Source organism: Coenobita brevimanus, chromosome 86 (genome assembly GCF_032717465.1).
Source record: "Coenobita brevimanus isolate Jiangsu-jjx chromosome 86, ASM3271746v2, whole genome shotgun sequence".
Lineage (NCBI taxonomy): Eukaryota > Metazoa > Arthropoda > Malacostraca > Decapoda > Coenobitidae > Coenobita > Coenobita brevimanus.
In genome coordinates this window covers 6,213,555-6,237,387 of record NC_137039.1, presented here as the reverse complement: position 1 = coordinate 6,237,387, position 23,833 = coordinate 6,213,555, and the positions used below count along the sequence as shown (strand labels likewise).

Below are 23,833 nucleotides of genomic sequence, written 5' to 3'. Positions count from 1 at the left end.
TCCAGCTCCGATCATGTATCCTATCCAGATCCTCCTGCAGCATTTTACAGTCTTCCTCAGCTTCTACTTTTCTTAAAATCTATGCATCATCAGCAAAAAGACCTGCATAAATATTCACTCCATCTACCATATCTATCTATTTATCTATTGCCAGATGTCACAATCCCGTAAGGGATGGCCATTTGCCTTTGAGTTATTGGTTTTATGGGGAGGGGCACTAACCTTCCACCAACCCACTTGTTGACACGTAGGGAGCACGTATGGGTTGGTTATATGGTTACCACCCAGCGCTGTAAATGGTTTCTTGGCTTACAGGAAACCATTTGGCTTGTCACTCAAATGTAAAGCCACCTGTTAAGGAAAGACGAGCAATAAGAAGTGACAGGAAAGATGGGAGATATAGGAAGAGAGGAGGGCAGGCACAGAAAAAGAATGATAAAGGATAAGGAAGAAGTAGGCCACACTACATCAAGTGAGTGGATGATGGTCGTCACCACCAACCACCAATCTACCATCTCACTTACATAAATACATAAATCAAGAACATTACTGGCACCAACACTGAACCCTGTGGGACTCCACTTGTTACTTCCCCCCATCCAGACTTACTGTCCTTTATTACTGTCCTCATTTGTCTGTCTCTCAAAAAGTCTCTCATCCATTCCAGGAGGTTTCTCTTCAGTCCTCCTATAAGCTCCAATTTCCACAATAGTCGTTTATGGGGTACCTTGTTGAGGGCCTTCTCCAAATCTTAATACAATCCACACAACCATCTCTCTCCTGTAGCACATCAATCGCTCTTGAGTAAAAGCTCAGCAAGTTGGAAACACATGACCTTCCACTTCTGACTCCAAACTGACTTTCAGCCAAAATGTTCATCTCTTCCAAATATTTTATCCATCTATCTTTCAGGATTCTCTCACACAAATTTGTGACCATGCTGGTCAGCGACACTGGTCTATAATTCAGGGGTTCTTCCCTGTTTCCTCCCTTATAAATTAATACCACATTTGCCCTCTTCCATTCCCAAGGCACTTTTCTCTCTTCCAGAGAACACACAATCAAGCTGTGAATCTTATCTGCCGGTTGGTCTCTGCATTCCTTCAGTACCCAATTGGAGATTCCATCCGGTCCTGGGGCTTTCATCACATCTTGAGTTTCCAGTAATTTATGCACTTCCTGTACTTCCACTTTTATATCTTTTATCACTAGATTTCTAGTCACTCCCTCCCCTTCCACAAACTCACTTTCATTAGTGAAAACTGACTGGAAACGTTTGTTCATTATTTCTGCTTGCACTGCTGCATCTTTATAGACCTTTTCTTCTACTTTCAATTTGGTAATTCCTTCCTTTTGTTTCAGTCTGCCACTGACAAATCTATAAAACAGTTTGGGTTCATCCTTACATTTGTCTATTATACCTTTTTCAAAATTCCTTTCTTCCTCTCTACGTATTCTTGTGTAATCATTTCTAGTTCTTTTATATTCTTCCTTTGTTCTGTTGTTAACTCTCTTTCTCCAATTGTTCCATGCTGAGTCTCTCTCTTTTTTTGCTATCATACTATCTATCTATTGCCAGACGCCTCAATCACGTTTGGGGTGGCCATAAACAAATCGCCTCCACGTCGTCCTGTCCCCCGCCATTTCACTGCCCTGCTCCCAACTCACATTCCCCTCTCTCATAAACCTCTCCACCCCATCCCTCCATCTCATCCTCGGCCTGCCCCTCCCTCTTCCCTCCTCCACCTCACTCACATACACTCTCTTCGGCAGTCTTTCACCCTCCATCCTCTCCACATGGCCAAACCACCTCAGTGTGTTCCTCATAACACTTCCTATCACATCCACATCCACACCACAACGCTCTTTTATATCCTCATTCATCAGCCTGTCCCTCCATGTGACTCCACAGCCTCCTCTTAAATAACTCATTTCCACTGCTCTCACTCTTGACTTGTGTCCTTCCAACAATGTCCAAGCTTCACTTCCATACGTTAGAGTTGGTATCACAATACTGTCATGTAGTAGCTTTTTCACTTCCATGCTCACTTCCCTGTTTCTTATCACTGCTTTCAATGAACCAGCAACCTTTCTTCCCTGTTGTACCCTTTCAAGCACTTCACCCTCCAAACCTCCATCCTTACTCATCACACTACCCAAGTACTTAAATGTACTCACATTTTCCAATTCCTCACCATCCAACCTCACTGTAAATTTACTGACTTCACCTTTTTCAAAGACCATCACTTTACTCATCCCTACATTCACCTTTAGATTCCGTTTCTTGCACACTCTCCCAAACTCATCCACCAAGCCTTGCAGCTCCCCTTCATCTTCACTCAACAACACAGTATCATCTGCAAACAACAGTACAGGGAGTTTCCAAACACTATCCTCGCTCACCAGGGCCACTCCAACATCAACTACCCTACGTTGTACCTCTTTTATTACCCCATCCATGAACAGATTGAACAACCATGGAGACATGACACATCCCTGTTTCAACCCAACCTCCAGGGAGAAAAATTCACTTAGTTCACCATCCACACACACTGCAGCCTTAGCACCATCATACATACTCTTCACAGCATTCAGCAACTTTCCATCTACTCCATATATTCTTAATACTTTCCACAATCCTTGTCTATCCACCCTCTCATATGCTTTCTCCAAATCCATGAAAGCCGCATACAACTTCTTTCCCTTCTCTAGAAATTTTTCCACTAAAGATCTAAGAATGAATATCTGATCTACACAACCTCTTCCTTTCCTAAAGCCTCCTTGTTCTTCTCCAACTAATTCCTCTTTTCTTTCTCTAACTCTGTCAATAAGTATCCTACCATAAACTTTCCTATTATACTAAGAAGACAAATGCCCCTATGATTACCACACACTTCTTTATCCCCTTTTCCTTTGTACAAGGGAATAATTATACCTGACTTCCAATCCTCCGGGACTCTACCTTCCTCCCAGGCCAATCAGCACATCTTCCACATCCATTCTACTACTATATCTCCCCCATGCTACAGCATTTCACCACACACTCCATCAATTCCTGGGGCTTTCCCCACTTTGACTTTCTTCATTGCTTCCACAACTTCTATCCTACTGATTTCTTCCTGTCTTCTCACCTCCCTCCTTCTCCCAGCCATTCCCCAGCCACTTATACTCGCATTACTTCCATCCTGTATGTTCAACAATTCCTTAAAGTGTTCTCTCCATCTGCTCACTTTTTCTCCCTTCTCCACTAGTAATCTACCATTTTTATCTTTCACTCCCCTGCTAACCTCACTTCCACCCTGTCTTACTCTCTTCACCTCCTTCCAGAACATCTTCTTACAGTCCCTCCACTTTACACTCTAATTCCTTCCAAATTCCTCATCCACTCTCTTCTTACTCTCTCTTACTAATCTTTTCACCTCTTTCTTTCTACATATAACTCTCTCTTCCGCCTCTCAACTTCTTCCACACCACTATTTCTCATCAATTCATTGTATGCTTGCTTCTTTTGTGCCACAGCCTGTCTCACCTCTTCATTCCACCACGCTGTTCCTTGCACCCCCCTCCGTCTTCTCTTCCTCCCACACACCACATCACATGCTGCACATATTTCTTCTGTAAATATCCTGCACACACCTTCCATGTCCCCCATCTGCTTCAATTCATATTTGCCTAATCGTTCCTCCACTTCTCTATTATACTCTTGCCTTTTTTCTCATCCTCTTGTAACCTTTGCACTCTCCTTGCAACTACTCCTTCCTCTCGTCTTTCCCTTCTTCTATTCCTCCATCTTACTTGTATCCGAATTCTGGCCACCACCAAGTAGTGGTCAGAAAGTCCACTCCCCAAGCCTCTATAAGCTCTTGCATCCATTACACATCTTTGCATCCTTTCATCCACACACACATAATCAATCATTGCCTTCCTTTCCTGAAGAGGGTATTGGCTATCACCAACCCCCTCCCAGCACAAATGTCCACTAATGCTCTCCTATTCTCATCTATCGCAGCAGGCACACCCCACTCACCAACTATTCCATCCACCTTCACATTCCTTCTATTAAACCACTCTTTTTTCTGTTTTCTTTCTCCCTTACTCTTGGCACAAATTTTTCCACTCCCAAATTATAGAAGGCTAGAAAAATATCACACTTCCTCTGTATCTCTCGTTACTCTGAATTTCCTCCAATCTGCATTTTTGAAAAATTTTCTCAATCCTATAAAGTTTACTTTCCCAAAGTTGTATCTTTCCTGCCTATAAAGCTCGTCTCTTGGCTCCACGTTCCCTGTTATTATCTGGAACTCAATGACCACATGATCACTTTTTCCAATAGGACACTGGTACACCAATGATTCTATTACATAGGGTTCTTTGGTAAACAGTAAGTCTAGTCTTTCTGGTGTGTCCTCACCTCAGAACCGTGTCTCTTCTTTGACCCACTGCGTCATCACATTGTTCATTGTTATATTTAATAATGTAGTGTCCCACAAATCTTCGCAGCCTCCTGAGTCCCATTCCGCCCAGTTCACCTCTTTACAAGTCACCCATTAAAATTATATTGTTACTTTTCTCAATCATTTTCTGTAAATAGCTAGCTATGTCTGACAACATTTCCTGGTATTCATCATCACTCCATGCTCTTGTCTTAGGGTGTGTGTGTGTGTGTGTGTGTGTGTGTGTGTGTGTGTTTACCTATTTGTATTTAACTATTTGTAGTATACAGGAATTGAGCAGTGCTTGTGTTGTCCTGTCTCCAAATCCACATTTATCAAGTCTACCTTTATACACATAAATGTTTTTCTCATTCACCACCTCTTCGTCTAAGTCATTCCAAATATTTATGTATTTACCTAATATACCCCCTGGGGGTAGTTTTTTTTTTTTTTTCAAGAATACTCCCCCAGTATCCCTGCTTGTCGTAAAAGGAGAGTAAAAGGGTTGGTGGAGGGTTAGTGCCCCTCCCCGCAAAGCAACTAACTAAAAAAAACAAACAGTAAGCCTCGGACAAGGACTGACCAAACGATGACGACCCAGGACTGGACAAAGGACTTGGTAAAGGGTACATGGAATGTAAGAGGAACGAATGATGAGATGAAAGAGAGAGAGACTATCCAGGTGCTTGAGGGTGCGAAAGTGGATGTATGTGGAATAACCGAAACAAAATGGAGAGGAGAAAGTGTGAGAGAATGGGAGTATGGATGGGGTATATGTGCAGGAGTAGGTGTGAATGAGAGGGCAAAGGAAGGAGTTTGTATAGTTGTGAGTAAAAGATGGAAGAAGAGCATAAGACAGTATGGATCAGTTGGGTCAAGGATTGTGTGGGTAAAGTTGAAAATTGGAATACAAATGTGGGCGATTGTGTGTGTGTACGCACCAACGCAAGATCGTGCTAGAAGAGTGAGAGAAGAGTTCTGGACAAATGTAGAAGTGTGCATGGAAAAGTTTAGAAGGAATGAGAGAGTGTTGTTGATCGGTGATATGAATGGTAAAGTTGGGAATGTCAAAGTGGATGGAATAGTTGGTGAGTGGGGTGTGCCTGCTGAGATGGATGAGAATGGGAGTGCGTTAGTGGACATTTGTGCTAGGAGGGGGTTGGTGATAGCCAATACCCTCTTAGGGCATAAAATGATCCACAGGTATACATGGCGAGTGATGAGAAGGGTGGGTGGTGAACTGAATGAAAGGAAGGCAATGATTGATTATGTGTGTGTGGATGAAAGGATGCGAAGATGTGTAATGGATGCAAGAGCTTATAGAGGCTGGGGGAGTGGACATTCTGACCACTACTTGGTGGTGGCCAGAATTAGGATTCAAGTAAGATGGAGGAATAGAAGAAGGGAAAGACGAGAGGAAGGAGTAGTTGCAAGGAGAGTGGAAAGGTTACAAAAGGATGAGAAAAAGGCAGAGTATAAGAGAGAAGTGGAGGAACAATTGGGCAAATATGAATTGGAACAGATGGGAGATGTGGAAGGTGTGTGTAGGATATTTACAGAAGAAATATGTGCAGCATGTGATGTCGTGCGTGGAAGGAAGAGAAGACGGAGGGGGGTGCAAGGAACAGCGTGGTGGAATGAAGAGGTGATACAGGCTGTGGCACAAAAGAAGAAAGCATACAATGAATGGATGAGAAATAGGGGCGTGGAAGAAGTTAACAGGCGGAAGAGAGAGTTATATGTAGAAAGAAAGAGAGAGGTGAAAAGATTAGTAAGAGAGAGTAAGAAGAGAGTGGATGAGGAATTTGGAAGGAATTTGAGTGTAAAGTGGAGGGACTGTAAGAAAATGTTCTGGAAAGAGTGAAAAGACTAAGACAGGGTGGAAGTGAAGTTAGCAGGAGAGTGAAAGATAAAAATAGTAGATTACTAGTGGAGAAGGGAGAAAAAGTGAGAAGATGGAGAGAACACTTTAAGGAATTGCTGAACATAGAGGATGGAAGTAATGCGAGTATAAAAGGCTGGGGAATGGCTGGGAGAAGGAGGGAGGTGAGAAGACAGGAGGAAATCAGTAGGATAGAAGTTGTGGATGCAATGAAGAAAGTTAAATCGGGGAAAGCCCCAGGAATTCATGGAGTGTGTGGTGAAATGCTGAAGCATGAGGGAGAGATAGTAGTAGAATGGATGTGGAAGATGTGCAGATTGGCCTGGGAGGAAGGTAGAGTCCCGGAGGATTGGAAGTCAGGTATAATTATTCCCTTGTACAAAGGAAAAGGGGATAAAGAAGTGTGTGGTAATCATAGGGGCATTTGTCTTCTTAGTATAATTGGAAAAGTGTATGGCAGGATACTTATTGACAGAGTTAGAGAAAGAACAGAGAAATTAGTTGGAGAAGAACAAGGAGGCTTTAGGAAAGGAAGAGGTTGTGTAGATCAGATATTCATTCTTAGATCTTTAGTGGAAAAGTTTCTAGAGAAGGGAAAGAAGTTGTATGCGGCTTTCATGGATTTGGAGAAAGGATATGACAGGTTGGATAGACAAGGATTGTGGAAAGTGTTAAGAATATATGGAGTAGATGGGAAGTTGTTGAATGCTGTGAAGAGTATGTACGATGGTGCGAAGGCTGCAGTGCGTGTGGATGGTGAACTAAGTGAATTTTTCTCTCTGGAGGTTGGGTTGAAACAGGGATGTGTCATGTCTCCATGGTTGTTCAATCTGTACATGGATGGGGTAATAAAAGAGGTACAAGGTAGGGTAGTGGATATTGGAGTGGCCCTGGTGAGAAAGGATAGTGTTTGGAAACTCCCTGTACTGTTGTTTGCAGATGATACTGTGTTGTTGAGTGAAGACGAAGGGGAGCTGCAAGGCTTGGTGGATAAGTTTGGGAGTGTGTAAGAAATGGAATCTAAAGGTGAATGTAGGGAAGAGTAAAGTGATGGTCTTTGAGAGAGGCGAAGTCAGTAAATGTACAGCGAGGTTGGATGGTGAGGAATTGGAAAATGTGAGTATGTTTAAGTACTTGGGTAGTGTGATGAGTAAGGATGGAGGTTTGGAGGGTGAAGTGCTTGAAAGGGTACAACAGGGAAGAAAGGTTGCTGGTTCTTTGAAAGCAGTGATAAGAAACAGGGAAGTAAGCATGGAAGTGAAAAAGTTACTACATGACAGTATTGTGATACCAACTCTAACATATGGAAGTGAAGCCTGGACGTTGTTGGAAGGACACAAGTCAAGAGTGAGAGCAGTGGAAATGAGTTATTTAAGAGGAGCCTGTGGAGTCACATGGAGAGACAGGCTGACGAATGAGGATATAAAGGAGCGTTGTGGTGTGGATGTGGATGTGATAGGAAGCGTTATGAGGAACACATTGAGGTGGTTTGGCCATGTGGAGAGGATGGAGGGTGAAAGACTGACGAAGAGAGTGTATGTGAGTGAGGTGGAGGTGGGAAGAGGGAGGGGGAGGCCGAGGATGAGATGGAGGGATGGGGTGGAGAGGTATATGAGAGAGGGGAGTGTGAGTTGGGAGCAGGGCAGTGAAATGGCGGGGGACAGGGCAACTTGGAGGCGATATGTTTGTGGCCACCCCAAACGGGATTGAGGCATCTGGCAATAGATAGATAGAGAGACCTAATATACCTAATTGTGATATACACGGAATGTGCTATGCTAGTGGGTTTCCGTCGCTGTTTCTCAATAAGTCAAATTTAGCTTTAAACTCTTTTAAGTTTTTAGACTGGACGATCTCTTTGTCCAGGATATTCCATAAGTCTATACTGCTGTAAGGAAAGCTATATTTCTTGATATCCTTCAAGCAGCTTGACTTTGTCAATTTCATTCCGTGTCCTCTTGTTGCTCTCTTATCCCATACAAACAGATCTTCTTTGTCAATTTTATCTAATCCCACCATGGTCCTGAACACTGCAATCATGTCTCACCACTTTCTCCTTTCCTCTAAGGAAGGCAAATCCAGCTTTTCCAGCCTCTCTCTGTATGACAGGTCTGCCAGACTGGGGACCATCTTGGTTGCTGTTCTTTGTATTCTCTCAATCTTGTTTATATCTTTCTTTTTGTGTGGGGACCACACTACCGCTGCATATTCTAACCTGAGGCAGATCATGGCCACTATCAATTTTTTCATCATCTCCTCATCCATATAATGAAATGCTACTCTTATGTTGGTCAGGAATTTATAAGTCTCTCCAACTATCTTGTTAATGTGCTTTTCTGGTTACAAACTATCTTGGACCAGCACTCTCAAATCTTTCTCTTCTCTCATTTTTGTGATTAATTCATTACCCAACAAATAATTCAGTGATGGCCTCCTGGTACTTTTACCCATTTCCAATATTTTACATTTCTTTACATTAAATTTCATTTCCCGCGTCCGGCTCCAATCATGTATCCTATCCAAATCCTCCTGCAGCATTTTACAATCCTCCTCAATCTCTACCTTCCTCAAGTTCTTTACATCAGCAGCAAACAGACTTGCATAACTGTTCACTCCATCTACCATATCATTTACATAAATCAGGCCATACCACGTTGAGTACACCGCTTCCCGTCAGATAAGCGAAGTTAAGCAACGTTGGGTCTGGTTAGTACTTGGATGGGTGACCACCTGGGAACACCAGATGCTGTTGGCATAACGTTCTCCCTACGTGTGGGGGTTGGTGGAGGATTAGTGCCCCTCCCTGTAAAACAATTAACTCTAAGCCCTTGACCATCCCGTTTGGGATACATAGCGTCTGGCAATGAATGAATGAATGATGAGGAACATTTCTGGCGCCAACACCGAGCCTTGAGGGACTCCACTTGTTACTTCCCTCCATCCAGACATCTTATCCTTTATTACTGTCCTCATTTGTCTGTCTCAAAAAGTCTCTCATCCATTCCAGAAGTTTCCCCTTCAGTCCTCCTATATATTCTAGTTTCCACATTAGTCTCTTATGGGGTACCTTGTCAAAGGCTTTCGTCTAAGTACATACAATTCACCCAACCATCTCTCTCCTGTACCATGTCAATCGCTCTTGAGTAAAAGCTCAACAAGTTAGAAACACATGACCTTCCACTACTGAATCCAAACTGACATTCAGCCAAAATATTCATTTCTTCTAGATATTTTATCCATCTGTCTTTCAGAATTCTCTCGCACAATTTTGCGACCATGCTGGTTAAAAGACACTGGTCTATAATTCAGGGGTTCTTCCCTGTTTCCTCCCTTATAAATTGGTACCACATTTGCCCTCTTCCATTCTTGTGGAACTTTCCTCTCTTCTAGAGAACACACGATTAAACTGTGAATTTTATCCACCAGTTGTTCTCTGCATTCCTTCAGTACCCAATTAGAAATTCCATCAGGTCCTGGGGCTTTCCTTACATCTTGAGTTTCCAGTAATTTATACACTTCCTGTACCTCCACTTTTATATCTTTTATCACCGGTACATTTCTAATCACTCCCTCCCCTTCCACAAACTCCTTTTCATTTGTGAAAACCGATTGGAAACATTTGTTCATTATTTCAGCTTGCATTGCTGCATCTTTATAGACCTCTCCTTTCACTTTCAGTTTGGTGATTCCTTCCTTTTGTTTCAGTTTGCCATTAACAAATCTATAAAACAGTTTGGGTTCATCCTTGCATTTGTCTATTATACCTTTTTCAAAATTCCTTTCTTCTTCTCTACGTATTCTTGTGTATTCATTTCTAATTCTTTTATATTCTTCCTTTGTTCTGTTGTTACCTCTCTTTCTCCAATTGTCCTATGCCTTATCTCTCTCTTTTTTTGCTATCATACACCTTCTATTAAACCACTCCTTTCTCCTGTTTTCTTTCCCTCTTACTCTTGGTACAAATCTTTCCACTCCCAAATTTTAGAGATCTAGAAAGATATCCCACTTCCTCTGTATCTCTCTTGTTTCTCTGAATTTTCTCCAATCCACATTTTCAAAAAAGTTTCTCAATCCTGTAAAATTTGCTTTCCCAAAGTTGTATCTTCCCTATCTATGAAGCTCGTCTCTTGGCTTGACATTCCCTATTATCATCTGGAACTCAATGAGCACATGATCACGTTTTCCTAAAGGAAAAAGATATTTCAATGATTCCATTACATCGGGTTCTTTGGTAAACAATAAATCTAACCTTGCTGGTGTGTCCTCACCTCGAAACCGTGTCTCTTCTTTGACCCATTGCGTCATCACATTATTCATTATTATATTTCATAACATAGTGCCCCACGAATCCTCGTCGCCTTCCGAGTACCATTCCTCCCAGTTCACCTCTTCACAGTTAAAGTCACCCACCGAAATTATATTATTGCTTTTCTCAATTATTTTTTGTAAATAGCTAGCCATATCTGACAACATCTCCTGGTATTCGTCATCATTCCATGCTCTCGTCTTAGGGGGAACATACAATACCGCCATATCTCTCAACATTCTCTCCAGTTTCTAATTTCATATCACTTCAGCCCTACCTTCTCCCATTTCCACGGTATCTACATTTATGTTGTTCTTCACAGATATCATCACTCCTCCTCCCGTTTTTTCTTTTGTCTTTTCTCCACAGTTTGTATTTATCATCTCCCAAATGAACATCAATATCTTCTCGTAATTTGGTCTCTACAAAGCATATGACATCAGGTTCATGTTCTCTCAAGATATCATTAATTTCAAGCCTTGCCGATATTAAACCATCAACATTAGTATATATCACCTTCAAATTATTTTTTATGTTTTTTAAACCCTCTTCTCTCCTACTCTCCGTCAGTACCACTTCCTTAACTTCTGATCTTTCACAACCATCCCCTTTAGTTTCCTTCACTTCCATTTCCTTAAATACCACTTCCTTACAATCCATTACTCTCCAAAAAAAAAGTATTACATTCTTCCTCTGTCCTCTTATAATTTTTTTCCTTTACTTCTTCCTTCAATGATTTTAAAACTTCTCTTTCTTCTTCATTCAAATCTTTTCTTATTATAATATTTTCCATCCCTGCCTCTTTGCTTAATTTCCAGGTCACTTTAAGTATATCATCTACTACACTTACTGCTGACAACTTGACTCTCATTGGTCTTGTTTCCCCTTTCTTATAAGGCCCTATTCTCCTTACTTCTTCAATTTCTTTTTCCCACTTGTCTCCTTCGGGATCAATCTTGCCTAATATTCCTCTTACCAGGTTCGTGTCTTTCTCGAGTCTCACGGATCCAACCTTCTCTTCCTCCTCCCTGTTTCCAAATATTACCACGCATCTGTTCCTTTCTACAGTTTCTCTCACTATTTTCTCTTTTTTCTTCAGTATTTTCACTACATTTTCTTCCAATTTTATCTTGTTCATTTCTCTTTCTTCCTGGATGATTTCTCTTAAGCTGACCACTTCTTTCTGTTCTTCTACTTGTGCCCACTTCGACTTATGCTCTTCCAATACACTGCTCACCTTCTCCTTTTTTCTAGAACTCTCTTCTAGTTTTCTCCTCAATTCAATATTTTCACGCTTCAAATTTCTTATCTCTTCATTCACCGTCTCATTAGACTGGATCAGACTCTGTATAGTAATCTCCGTATTCACAGACACACCTTTTAACACTAGATTCTTCACTTTCTTTTCAAGTTCACTAATCCTCATAATCAATGTTTTAACCAGATCCATGACATTAGTATTTCTATCAAATCCTGGAAATTCGAGTCCCTCAGTGTTTACATTTTCAGCCATGATTGCGGTTCGTTACACAGTACCAATACAGGTGTTACCGAAAATACTACAAACATTCATGTATACTCTTGCAAATAAATCTTTACAATTTTGGTAGTCTACATTAACTTGTAGTATTTTAAACTGAAAACAAGACCATAGGAGTCAGGACAAACATAATTCCTGAAAACTACTTAAGGTTTGCCGCGGTGGCTGAGCCTTGGCCTGGGAGCAGTCAAGACACGTCCGTTCAGTGTGGCTGTTCACTCGTGTGTGTGTGTGTGTGTGTGTGTGTTCTTACCTACTTGTTCTTACCTAATTGTATCTTTACAGGAATGAGTCAAGCTCGTACTGTCCCGTGTCTTAAACCATAATTATCGTACATATCCTTAAATTTGTGAATTGTTTTGGCACACACTATTTAATTCGGTAGTGCATTCCAATGATCAATTGCTCTGTTTGGGAAACTGAATTTCCTTACGTCTTTATCACCTCTCTTCTTATGCAGTTTTTACAATGTCCTCTTGCTGATGCTACTCCATATGTTAAGTAATCATTTATGTCTATTTTCTCCTTCCCTGATATGCACCTATATAGCATTATCATGTCACCTCTTTTCCTTCTTTCCCTGATATGCACCTATATAGCATTATCATGTCACCTCTTTTCCTTCTCTCCTGTAGTGTTGGTAGATTCAGTTTATTTAGTCTTTCTTCGTAGCTTAGGTCCCTTAACCTTGGTATCCATCTTGTAGCGGCCCTTTGAACTTTTTCAATCTTGTCTATGTGCTTTTTGAGATGAGGACTCCAGACTACTGATGCATATTCCAGGGTTGGTCTAATGAATGATGTTATTATCCTTCTTAGCATGCCTTCATTTATGTATGTGAATGCTATTCTCATATTTGCAAGCAGTGTATACATGTTCCGTACCTTCTCGCTGATGTGGTCAGCCGGAGATAGTCTGTTATTGATAATCACACCTAGGTCTTTCTCTCTTTCTGATGTGTATAGGGTTTTATTTCCTAACTTATAATCCCAATCAGGTCTTTTTCCACTTTTACCAAATTTGATTACATGATACTTGTCCACATTGAATTCCACTTGCCATGTACTACTCCATTCTATCTATCTATCTATTGCCAGATGCCACAATCCTGTAAAGGGTGGCCATTTGACTTTGAGTTATTTGTTTTATGGAGAGGGGCACTAATCCTCCACCAACCCACTTGTTGACACGTAGGGAGCACGTATGGTTTGGTTATATGGTTACCACCCAGCGTAGTAAATGGTTTCTTGGCTTACAGGAAACCATTTGGGTTGTCACTCAATGTAAAGCCACCTGTAAAGGAAAGAAAAGCAATAAGAAATGACAGGAAAGATTGGAGAAATATGAAGAGAGGAGGGCAGACACAGAAATAGAATGATAAAGGCTAAGGAAGAAGTAGGCAGCTCTACTCCATTCATGAAGTTTATTTAATTCTTCTTGTAGCTCTTTACAAGAGTCTGTGTTAGTAATTCTCCTTTGTATTTTTGCATCATCTGCAAACATATTCAGATAGCTCTCATTTCCAGTGTTACTGTTTATATCATTTACATACACTAAAAACATGATTGGTGCCAGCACTGAACCCTGTGGTACTCCACTAGTCACTTCTTTCCATGATGAGTAGTTTCCTCTTAGTACTGTTCTCATTACTTCTTTTTAGGAGAAAGTCTTGCATCCAACAAAACAGTTTGCCTCGAATTACTCCTTGATGGTACAGTTTCCATAAAAGTCTTTGGTGTGGTACTGTGTCAAAAGCTTTCTTGAAATCTAAATAGATACTGTCCACCCATCCTTCCCTTTCCTGTATTGTGTTTCTTACTCTGTCATAGTAGCTCAACAAATTAGTAACACATGATTTTCCTTTTCTGAAACCAAACTGTCCTTCTGTTATCATACTGCATTCCTCTGGATGATTTACCCAAGCTTTTCTTATAAGCTTTTCTAATACCTTGCTTACAACACTGGTCAGTGATACTGGTCAGTAGTTAAGTGGATTTTGTCTATTTCCTTTCTTGAATAAGGGGACAATATTTGCTTTTTTCCAAATATAAGGCAGTTTATCTTGACTCAATGATTTCTTGAAAATTAAAAATAATGGTTTACTTAATTCCTTTGCACATTCTCGTAGTACCCGACACAAAATTTCATCAGGACCACTTGCTTTTCCTCTGTCTAATCTACTTAACTCCTCTGTATAACTTTTTCTGCTATTTGTATATCTGGTAGTATGTGTGGACATGCATGTTCCACATAGTCCCTCTCAAAATTTTTTTTTTCTGTAATAACTAATTGGAAATTCTTATTTAGTGCTTCACAAATATCTTTCTCTTGTGTATAAGTGATTCCCTCGTCCGTAATGGATTGTATTATATCTTTTACTTTGGTTTTGCTTCTGATGTAGCTGTAAAACAGGTTTGGTTGATCACTACTTTTATTTATTATATCTCCTCAAACTGTTTTTGGGCTTCCCTCCTTATTCTTGTATAATCGTTTCTTGCCTGTTTGTAATTATTATACGCCCTTTCACTATTGTGTCTTCTGTATCTATTCCACAACAAATCTCTTCTTTCTTTTGATTTTTTACATTCCGTATTGAACCATTTCTGTATTTTCTTATCTGCTTCTTTGAGCTGTAGGATGTACTTCTGGACTCCTATTTCATAAAATTCACAAAATTTTTTATATACAGCATTTAAATCTTGTCCTCTAAGCTCATTTTCCCAATCAACTTCTAAGAAATACTTCTTTAGGTCTCGATAATTTCCCTTTTTATAGTTTAGGCTCTTTTTGTAACTGTCATTGCTGTTAACTATGTCATATGCTATCCTGAAGTTATAATTTAGTACTGCATGATTGCTTTTGCTGAGTGGATGGTGATATATTAAACTGTCAATATCATTTTCTTGCCTAGTAAATATTAGATCTAGCACTGAAGGTACATCAAGTCCTCTTTTTCTGGTGGTTTCCCTCACATGTTGCATTAGGAAAAACTCTTGTACGAGATCCAGGAGCTTTTGGTCCCAACAGCTTACTTGGCTAATTATATCTAGAGTATTCCAATTTATATTTGTATTAAAATCCCCAGTTAGTATAAATCTTTCCGACTTCCCTTCCATTTTATGTAGTAATGATCTTAAACTCTGAATTGTACTCTCTGCCAGGTCCTCTTATTCATCTCTTTCCAATGTGTTTGATCTGGGTGACATGTACAAACTGGCTACAATTACTTTCCCTTCAGATGTGTTGATCTCTACTGCAATCAGTTCTACTTGTGATGGTATATCTAGTTTTATTTCATTGACTTTTAGATTTTTCTTAGTTAATATTATAATTCTTCCTCCTTTTTTAAAATTTCTGTCTCTTCTCCATATACTGTATTCCTCTAAGTTTAGTATGTCATTGGATATCCTTGGTGTTAATTTTGTTTCAGTTAGGCATATTATTTGTGGTTCATTTTCTCTGACATAATCATTCATCTCTAGTAATTTAGATACCATTCCATCCACATTTGAGTACATCAACTTTATCATCTTGTCTATATACTTGTCATGACATGGTTTTACTACCTTCCTCCTTTTTATTTCATCCTGTTTGTGTACCACTTTCGTACCTGCAATCCTATTACTTTGTAAAAAAATTTCTTCTTCTTCTCTTCTGATCTTCCCTCATTTTTCGTTTTTGCTTCCACCCTTTTCTCTTTCAGTAATTCCAGTTCCTCTTGTGTTAGACATCTTTTTATCCATACATTTTTGAACTCCTCTTTTTCCTTAAGATTCTTTGCATTTTTTAGTATCTCTTCCACAGTGTTTACACCCTGGAAAGTCACCTTTAGAGGTCTTGTCTTGCTTTTCTCGTATTTCCCTAACCTTTTGTGTTCCTCTATGTCTTACTACAGATTTCCTCTGATACTTCTTTTAGTAAGCTCATTACATTTGCCATCTCCTTTTTGTCTCTTGTGATCTTGCTTTTTACTTCTTCCTCTTCTATACCAGTAATTACTATAGATTTGTTTATATCTACTGAATCTCTGACTAACTTTGGATTGTTTTGGATTATTCTTTTCACTTCCTTTTCAATGCTTTTTTCCTCCACCCTTGTTTCTAAGTCTTTCTTTACTTTCACCATTTCAGCATACGTGGTTTCCACATCATTTTTGTAGCTTTGCACAGCTTCATTCATCTGTGTTATCTTCTCCTCAATATCACTGCTCTGGTCTATAAGACTGCTTATACTTGCCTAATTGTCTCTGTGTCATTTCTGAACTCTTCCATAACACTCTCGTGATTGACTACTGTACTTGCCATTTCACTCATTTTCTTCCTAATTGTACTCAATTCCACTGTTAGTTCAATGATGGTCATGTCTTTCTTGTTGGCCTCCCTTCCTAGTTTTTCTATTTCTTCCTTTTGCAGTGCATCTGCTTCTTTATTTCATCAATTTCATTTTTGAAAGCCATTTCTAGTTTGTGTACGCATTCAACCAGTCAATTGTGAGTCTCCACTTCAACAAGTTCTTGGCAGAAATCATCATTTTGCTTTCTACCTTTATCCCTTTTCTTTTCCAAATTTGCCTTACTAAAGTATGTATCCATTTTGCAATATTAAAAGTACAGAGTATGTACTTACATTCCCCGTGCTGCTGTATCTAAACAAACCTCAGCTGACTCAGCGCATTCTTTCTTCTTGGTTCTCTTTTCTGTTTGAACAAGTCTTGTTTAAACATTTTTTTTCTTTTTCTTTTAATAATGAAAATTCATTTAGTCAAACCTGGTACAGAGCTTGACTCATACAAAGATACTAATTTAGGTAATGCCACTGGCCGTGTTGGTTCGGTACAGAGCGCCGATGTCGCACGTCTGCCTCGACTGACTCCCTGTGTGTGTGTGTGTGTGTGTGTGTGTGTGTGTGTGTGTATTTACCTATTTGTTGTACACAGGAATTGAGCTAAGCTTGTCTTGTCCTGTCTCCATATCTACATTTATCTAGTCTACTTTTAAACACATGAATGTTTTTTGCCTGCATCACTTCGTGTAAGTTGTTCCAAATACTTATGCTTCTATTCGGGAAACTGAACCTTTTAAAATCATTAAGGCATCTACTTTTCCTCAGCTTGAAGTCATGACCTCGTGTTCTTCCATCATCCAGCAGAAAAAGATCCTCTCTATCCACCCTTTCCAATACTCTTACATTTCTAAATATCGTGATCAAGTCACCTCTTTCCTTTCTCTCGCGCTGTGTTGGTAACTTCAGTTTTTCCAATCTCTCCTCGTAGATGAGTTCCCTTAAGCTTGGTATCATCCTTGTTGCCCTCCGCTGAACCCTCTCTAGTTTATCACTATGCTTCTTCAAATGAGGTGACCATACCACAGCCGCATACTCCAGTCTTGGTCTTATCATGGTCACTATCAACTCCTCCAGCATTTCCTCATCCATATAATTAAAAACCACTCTCATGTTGATTTTGTTTATATGCTTTTCTGGTGTGTGTGTGTGTGTGTGTGTGTGTGTGTGTGTGTGTTAGCATTTTTTTTTTTTGGGGGGGGGAGAGGAAGTGTGCTTTATATATGTCAGGAAATACAATGGGTTGGGTTGTTACAAAATTATAGGGCAGCTCTGGATAAATCAGCAATGGTAAAGGTAATTTAGTGCCAAAAAAAGCATTCTAAGATGGTGTCCATCTGTCATCAGCACACCACAAGATGGTGTTAACCACCAACGTGACAATCATTTAACCCCCAAAGCTTGGATGATGGCCACAGCCCTCGTGAAATACAGTAGGGAGTCAGGGCAGTTCGGATGATGGCAACAGACACGTTGCATTTCCCACCAGAGTTTGGTTTCCTACCTATTTTCTATGGTGTCCAGTACATGGTGTAGGCATATAGGAAGTGGGTTAGCTACAATACAAGCCTTTCAAGGGGATCAGGTGGGATTGGAGCAATGTTCTCTGAAAGCACATAGTCTAATCTGCTTGCCACTGCAAGCAGCTGCCTGGCCCCTTCCAACTCCATCCCAGCTTGCCTTCCACTCGTACCACCACAGTGAGGAGTAACACGCTTTAATGACTTAATTACCCAGTACAGGTAATCCCTTAATTCACGCGATTTCGGTTATCCACGAATTTTTCGTACAATAATTAAAACATAAAATTATAGTACTCAAATAAATAATTTCAATATACAAGAGAAATAAATAAAATATAAAAAATGCCTACCTGCTGCCCGTGTGCATACATATATGTATGTGTGTGTATATGTGTGTGTGGGAGCCTGGGAGGTCGGTCTACCACACACCACATAGTCAGTCTGAATCCGACTGTCGAATCATGCGTGACTCGAGATCGAGAATTGTTATTTGTGGCTTATTTTTCTGCCTTCCAGTGATTGCTTGCCTTGTCTGCCAACATGGGGCCTAAGTGTAGTGCTAGTGATGCTTGAGGTAACACACCAAAGTGGGCTTGTAAAGTGGTGTCACTGACAAAGTTAAAGTGTTGGACAAACTTCAGGGTGGAATTTCGGCGACAATTCTCCGTCAGGACAATTCCCCGTCATTTATTTACGTACCAGTTTATTTAGCAAGTACAGTACACTAGTTTTTTTTACTTGTATGAGTTATATAATCCCCCTGAAAATTAGTTATTAAAGTATTAATTAATTAATAATAAGTATATTAATAGAATGACGGGGAATTGTCCATGTTTTGACGGTGAATTGACTTGATGGTGAATTGTCTCAACCGTATGTTTGGGGTGAGTCAACTGTTCATACAATAAAGAAGGAGAACGTAGCATACGGGAGACAGTGAGGGCTAGTGCACCAGACTGTGCTAAAGTGTCTCCACCTACGCCTGTGAACTGTCTTGGAACCGCATGTTTGGGGTGAATGAGTCAACTGTTCATACAATAAAGAAGTCAGAATGTAGCATACGGGAGGCAGTGAGGGCTAGAGCACCAGACTGCTAAAGTGTCTCCACCTACGCCTGTGCTTGTCAGGTTTCAGTTTTAAATTTCTTACATTTTTGTTGTTTTTAATACTTTATGCTAGTTTATAAGGTGTATGTAGTGCATAAACAGTATTATTCAGATGTAATATACATATAGACACGCATAATTATGTGCACACAAGGGCAGAACATATATGCGAATTTACCACATACGCGAAGGGTCTGGGAACCTAACCCTCGCGTGAATTAAGGGCTCACCTGTAATTCCTTTTCACATAAATAATGCACCTCATACTGTCTTCCCCACCTCCTCAAACACCCACTAATTTTTCAAACCCTCTACCTCCTCTACCCCGCATAAAACCCCCAACGATTCACTGCATGCCTCGCCCAACTTTGCTTCCAATACACATTCCAATACTCAGGTGGTTCAAACCTCAGACAGCCCACACAATGAAAACACTGAGTGGCCAATGCAGCAGTGGAGGCAACTGTACATCGAGGATGTGCATATGGCACAAGAAATGAGGAGGGGAAAAGGATACTCAAGTTTGGGGAGGCAATGAACATCATTGTGTGCAACACACATTTTAGGAAAAGAGAGAGTCGGTTGATTACATATGAGTCTGGGGGAAATAGCAGCCAGATAGACTACTTCCTGGTCAGGAGAGCTGATAAGAGGTTAGTGAGGGATGTTAAAGTTACAGGGAGTGAGGAGTGTGTGCAGCAACACAAGTTTTTAATATGTGATATGGTGCTTAAGGACTAGGTGATTAAAAAGAGGACTTATGCATCTAGCAGGAAAATATGGAAGTTGAAAACCAAGGAGTAAGGGATGCCTTCTATATTGAGATGAGGAGAGTGGAAGTGTTAATGAACAGTACAGAGCCCTCGAGACCAACCTCTTGAGAGTTACAGATTCAGAATGTGGAAGGACATGACGCCCACCAAGACATAAAGTGACCTGGTGGGATGAAGGTGTAGAAGCTGCAGTTAAGGAGAAAAGAAGGCTTTTCCAGGAATGGAAGAAGGGTGGTAACAAAGAGGAATACTGGGCTGCCAAGCGTAGGGCTAGAAAAGAGGTCTACAGGGTGAAGTCTGAGTCACAGAAACTTTTACTTGATAACCTAAATCATGGGAAAGGGAAGAATATGATTTTTTTAAGGTGGCAAATCAGATGAAGAGGGAGAATAGGGATATCATGGGTGAGCAGTGTGTGAAGAATGATGAAGGAAGGGTAGTGGTGAACAGTGGGGATATAAAAGATGCATGGAGAAAGCATTGCAGCTGGTTGTTGAACAAGGAGTTTGACTGGGACAGGGAAGGTTTGGAGCCAGCAGATCCAGTGTTTGGCTACACCCTCTGAGCATTCACCAGGGAGTAACAGGACTGAGGAGAGTGAGGGTGGAGGTGTACAGCAGTGCTTAATACATTACCAGAAAACCACTCCCGGACTTTGAATTCACCTACAACTGACGATAGTGGGGAGTAACACCACCACAAAAGCAACCACATTCACAGCCATTCTAGCAAGCCAACCACTCGGGTGAAACAAAGGCAGGAACTGAGATGCGGGCTTGTTGGCCAGCAAGCAGTGTAGTGCTGTCATATCGCACCCCATGGTTGCATCCAAGCACAGAGGAAGCAAAACACAGCAAACTGACATCTGCATATAACGTTCACTACCATTTGCCCAGGCAAGGGTTAGTGCGTGATGGCAACAGTGGATGACCAATAAATCACTGCCTCAGGCAGTCTGTGACTAATGCGGCCTGCCAGGCGACTCTGACCATACAGTAAGGAGCGAACAGGTGCGCATGGTGGGGGGTTTTGCACTAATCCCGGAGGTGTGTGTGTGTGTGTGTGTGTGTGTGTGTGTGTGTGTGTGAGACCAGGCGACACTGGATGTTCGGTAGAGAGGCAGATGGCCACCATCACCAAACATGTACGCATGGCTTGTGTTTTGTATTCGATGGTGGTGGCGACTGGGAAGGACTTAGCCCGGTGGCTGCGCAACATTGGACATCTGATGAGGATGTGTACAGACGTTTTGACACCACTTGCGGGTTACAGTCGCATTACTCAGGTGCTGGAGGTTTGTTGGGAGTGACTGGACAAGCCCGTGGCTTTGGCTATTCAGTACAGGGGCGGATGGACATTTTAGCTCTGGTTGTGGGTTACAGCCTACTTCCCGCTCATGGCTCGAGCCCAGCGGCCACGATACCGAATGTTTTTTAACATGTCAGCTGGCCGGCCGAAGTTCTCGGGGAATTATACGTAGGGATACTAGCAAGTAAATTTGGATAATGGTTTAACAGAGCCAAGGTCCAGTGTCCTGATAATGAACATGTCTGGATACTGAGCGTCTGGATAAGTGATGGACTACTGTATTAAAAAAAAAATAACAAACAATATAAGGGTACTACAGGGAAACTATTTATTCAAAATTACGTCTGTTCTAAACGTCAATATGAAGGCATGTCTACCAAGGCTACTACCTTCACAACCAAGTTTGCCACTACGTCACAGTCTGGAGGTCCAACAGCATCACTGTTAAAATAATAAAAAAGAAAAATTGTCTATTAATCAATCTACAGAAAGTTAGATAAGTATAGATAAATATTTAAATATTTGTGACTGGGTGGCACTGCAGTCATTCTGGCTATGAGAAATGGTTACGACATAAATGAGTTATGAAACACTTGTTCACCATACACTTCATAATCTGCCATATAGCATGCTACTCCGCGACGGTAACAGTACTTTGTGATGACATGTTCATACCACCACAAGTGCAACACTCATACAGAAATTTTCTACTCTGTAAACTTGTCTGCTGTGTTCAGACTACCAACAACCAACAACCCACTACAGCATTTGGAAGCTGAGGGGTACACTTGGTGAGGGTGAAGGACAACCAGGGTTCCAGTATGTCCACAACATGCTCGTCACACACAGCACAGGAACGCTATTATATCACTACAGTAAAGCCTTGATTTAATGGCACCCTAGGGGGCGCTAACCATGCCGGAAAAAACAAAATTCCGTTAGATTGGGAATTACACCACGATAGTGTACGTACTTTCTCGCATTAATTCATAGGTGAGAGTCAAAAGCTCATCAGTATTCCTTCTGAGTGTCAGTACCTTCCTACCGTTTTTCCTGAACTTTCAGCATCGTCACTGCCTCAAAAAGTCACAAAATCCGCGAAATAAGCACACACGTGGGACGCTTTAGAATGGTTTCAGGACAATTCGCCGTCACAACAATAACAAGACAATTCGCCATTAGGACTTTTCGCCATCAGGACTATTCGCCGTCATGTATTTACATATCAGTTTTTTGGTGGTAGGTGGTGGCGACCGTCATCCACTCACATGATGTAGTGCCACCTACTTCTTCCTTAGCCTTTATCATTCTTTTTCTGTTTCTGCCCTCCTCTCTTCCTATATCTCCCATCTTTCCTGTCACTTCTTATGCTCTTCTTTCCTTTACAGGTGGCTTTCCATTGAGTGACGAGCCAAATGGTTTCCTGTAAGCCAAGCAACCATTTACAATGCTGGGTGGTAACCATATAACCAACCCATAACTGCTCCCTACATGTCAACAAGTGGGTTGGTGAAGGGTTAGTGTCCCTCCCCGTAAAACCAATAACTCAAAGTCAAATGGCCATCCCTTATGGGATTATGGCGTCTGGCAATAGATAGATAGATAGACAGATGGGATTATGGCGTCTGGCAATAGATAGATAGATAGACAAATAGATTATTCAACAAGTATACTAGCTTTTGAGTCATACAAGTTATCAGAGTGATGGTGGTTTATTATTTTTATAATGAATGTAAAATATGGCATCAAATAGTCGGTATTAACAAATATATATAAATATATATATATACAGTGCTCGTCAGAAGTATGGGGCGCCCTGCGTCCCTCCTGAGAAACAAACCTTTCAACATTGAAAAAACATATAAATAATGCATTTTATTTACCTTTAGTGCTTCGTAGGGTAGCCTTTACGTTTCTTCACGGACCTGAGACGTCTTGGAAGTGAAAGGGCGAGGCTCCTGAGGTGCTGGAGGGGTATTTTGTCCCAGGAGTCACGAATGGCGGCTTCCAGCTTAGGCAGAGAGCTCACGTCCTTCCCTTGGAGACTCTTCTTTACGAGGTACCAGAGGTTTTCAATCGGGTTGAGGTCTGGGCTATTTCCTGGCCAGTCTGTCATGAATGATACCTCGCAGTCACGAAGCCAATTGGTGACCGATTTGGCCTTGTGAGCAGGTGCACCGTCCTGCTGAAACACTCGTGCACCTGTTAGCTCGAAGGAGTCTGGTAAATGATCACACAGAAGCTCCAGGTAAACATCCTGATTCACTCTGAGGTTCTTGGGAAGTACAACAAGCTTCCCCAAACCCTTCCCTGAAAAACAACCCCATACCATGAGTGAATCAGGATGTTTAACTGTGCTTTCTACATACCGTGGGTCAAGTGGGTCACTACCTTTGCATGCTCCTCTGTTACAGGTAACACTAAACGTTGCCTCATCAGACCACAACACTGACAACCATTGCTCCTCACCCCAATTTAGATATTTATTAGCAAAGGCAAGCCTACGAATTCTCTGGCTGCTAGAGAGAAGAGGCTTTTTCACAGGCCTGTGACTTGTGTAACCAAGCTCATGCACCCTACGAGACACTGTTCTCACTGACACCTCACCAAACACTTCTGGGT

At 41.1% G+C, this 23,833-nt stretch overlaps 1 pseudogene; it reads left to right on the top strand.

The window, feature by feature from the left end:
• The first annotated feature begins 8,950 nt into the window (after positions 1 to 8,950).
• Positions 8,951 to 9,070, top strand: LOC145410911 (5S ribosomal RNA; annotated as a pseudogene).
• The last annotated feature ends 14,763 nt before the right edge of the window (positions 9,071 to 23,833 follow it).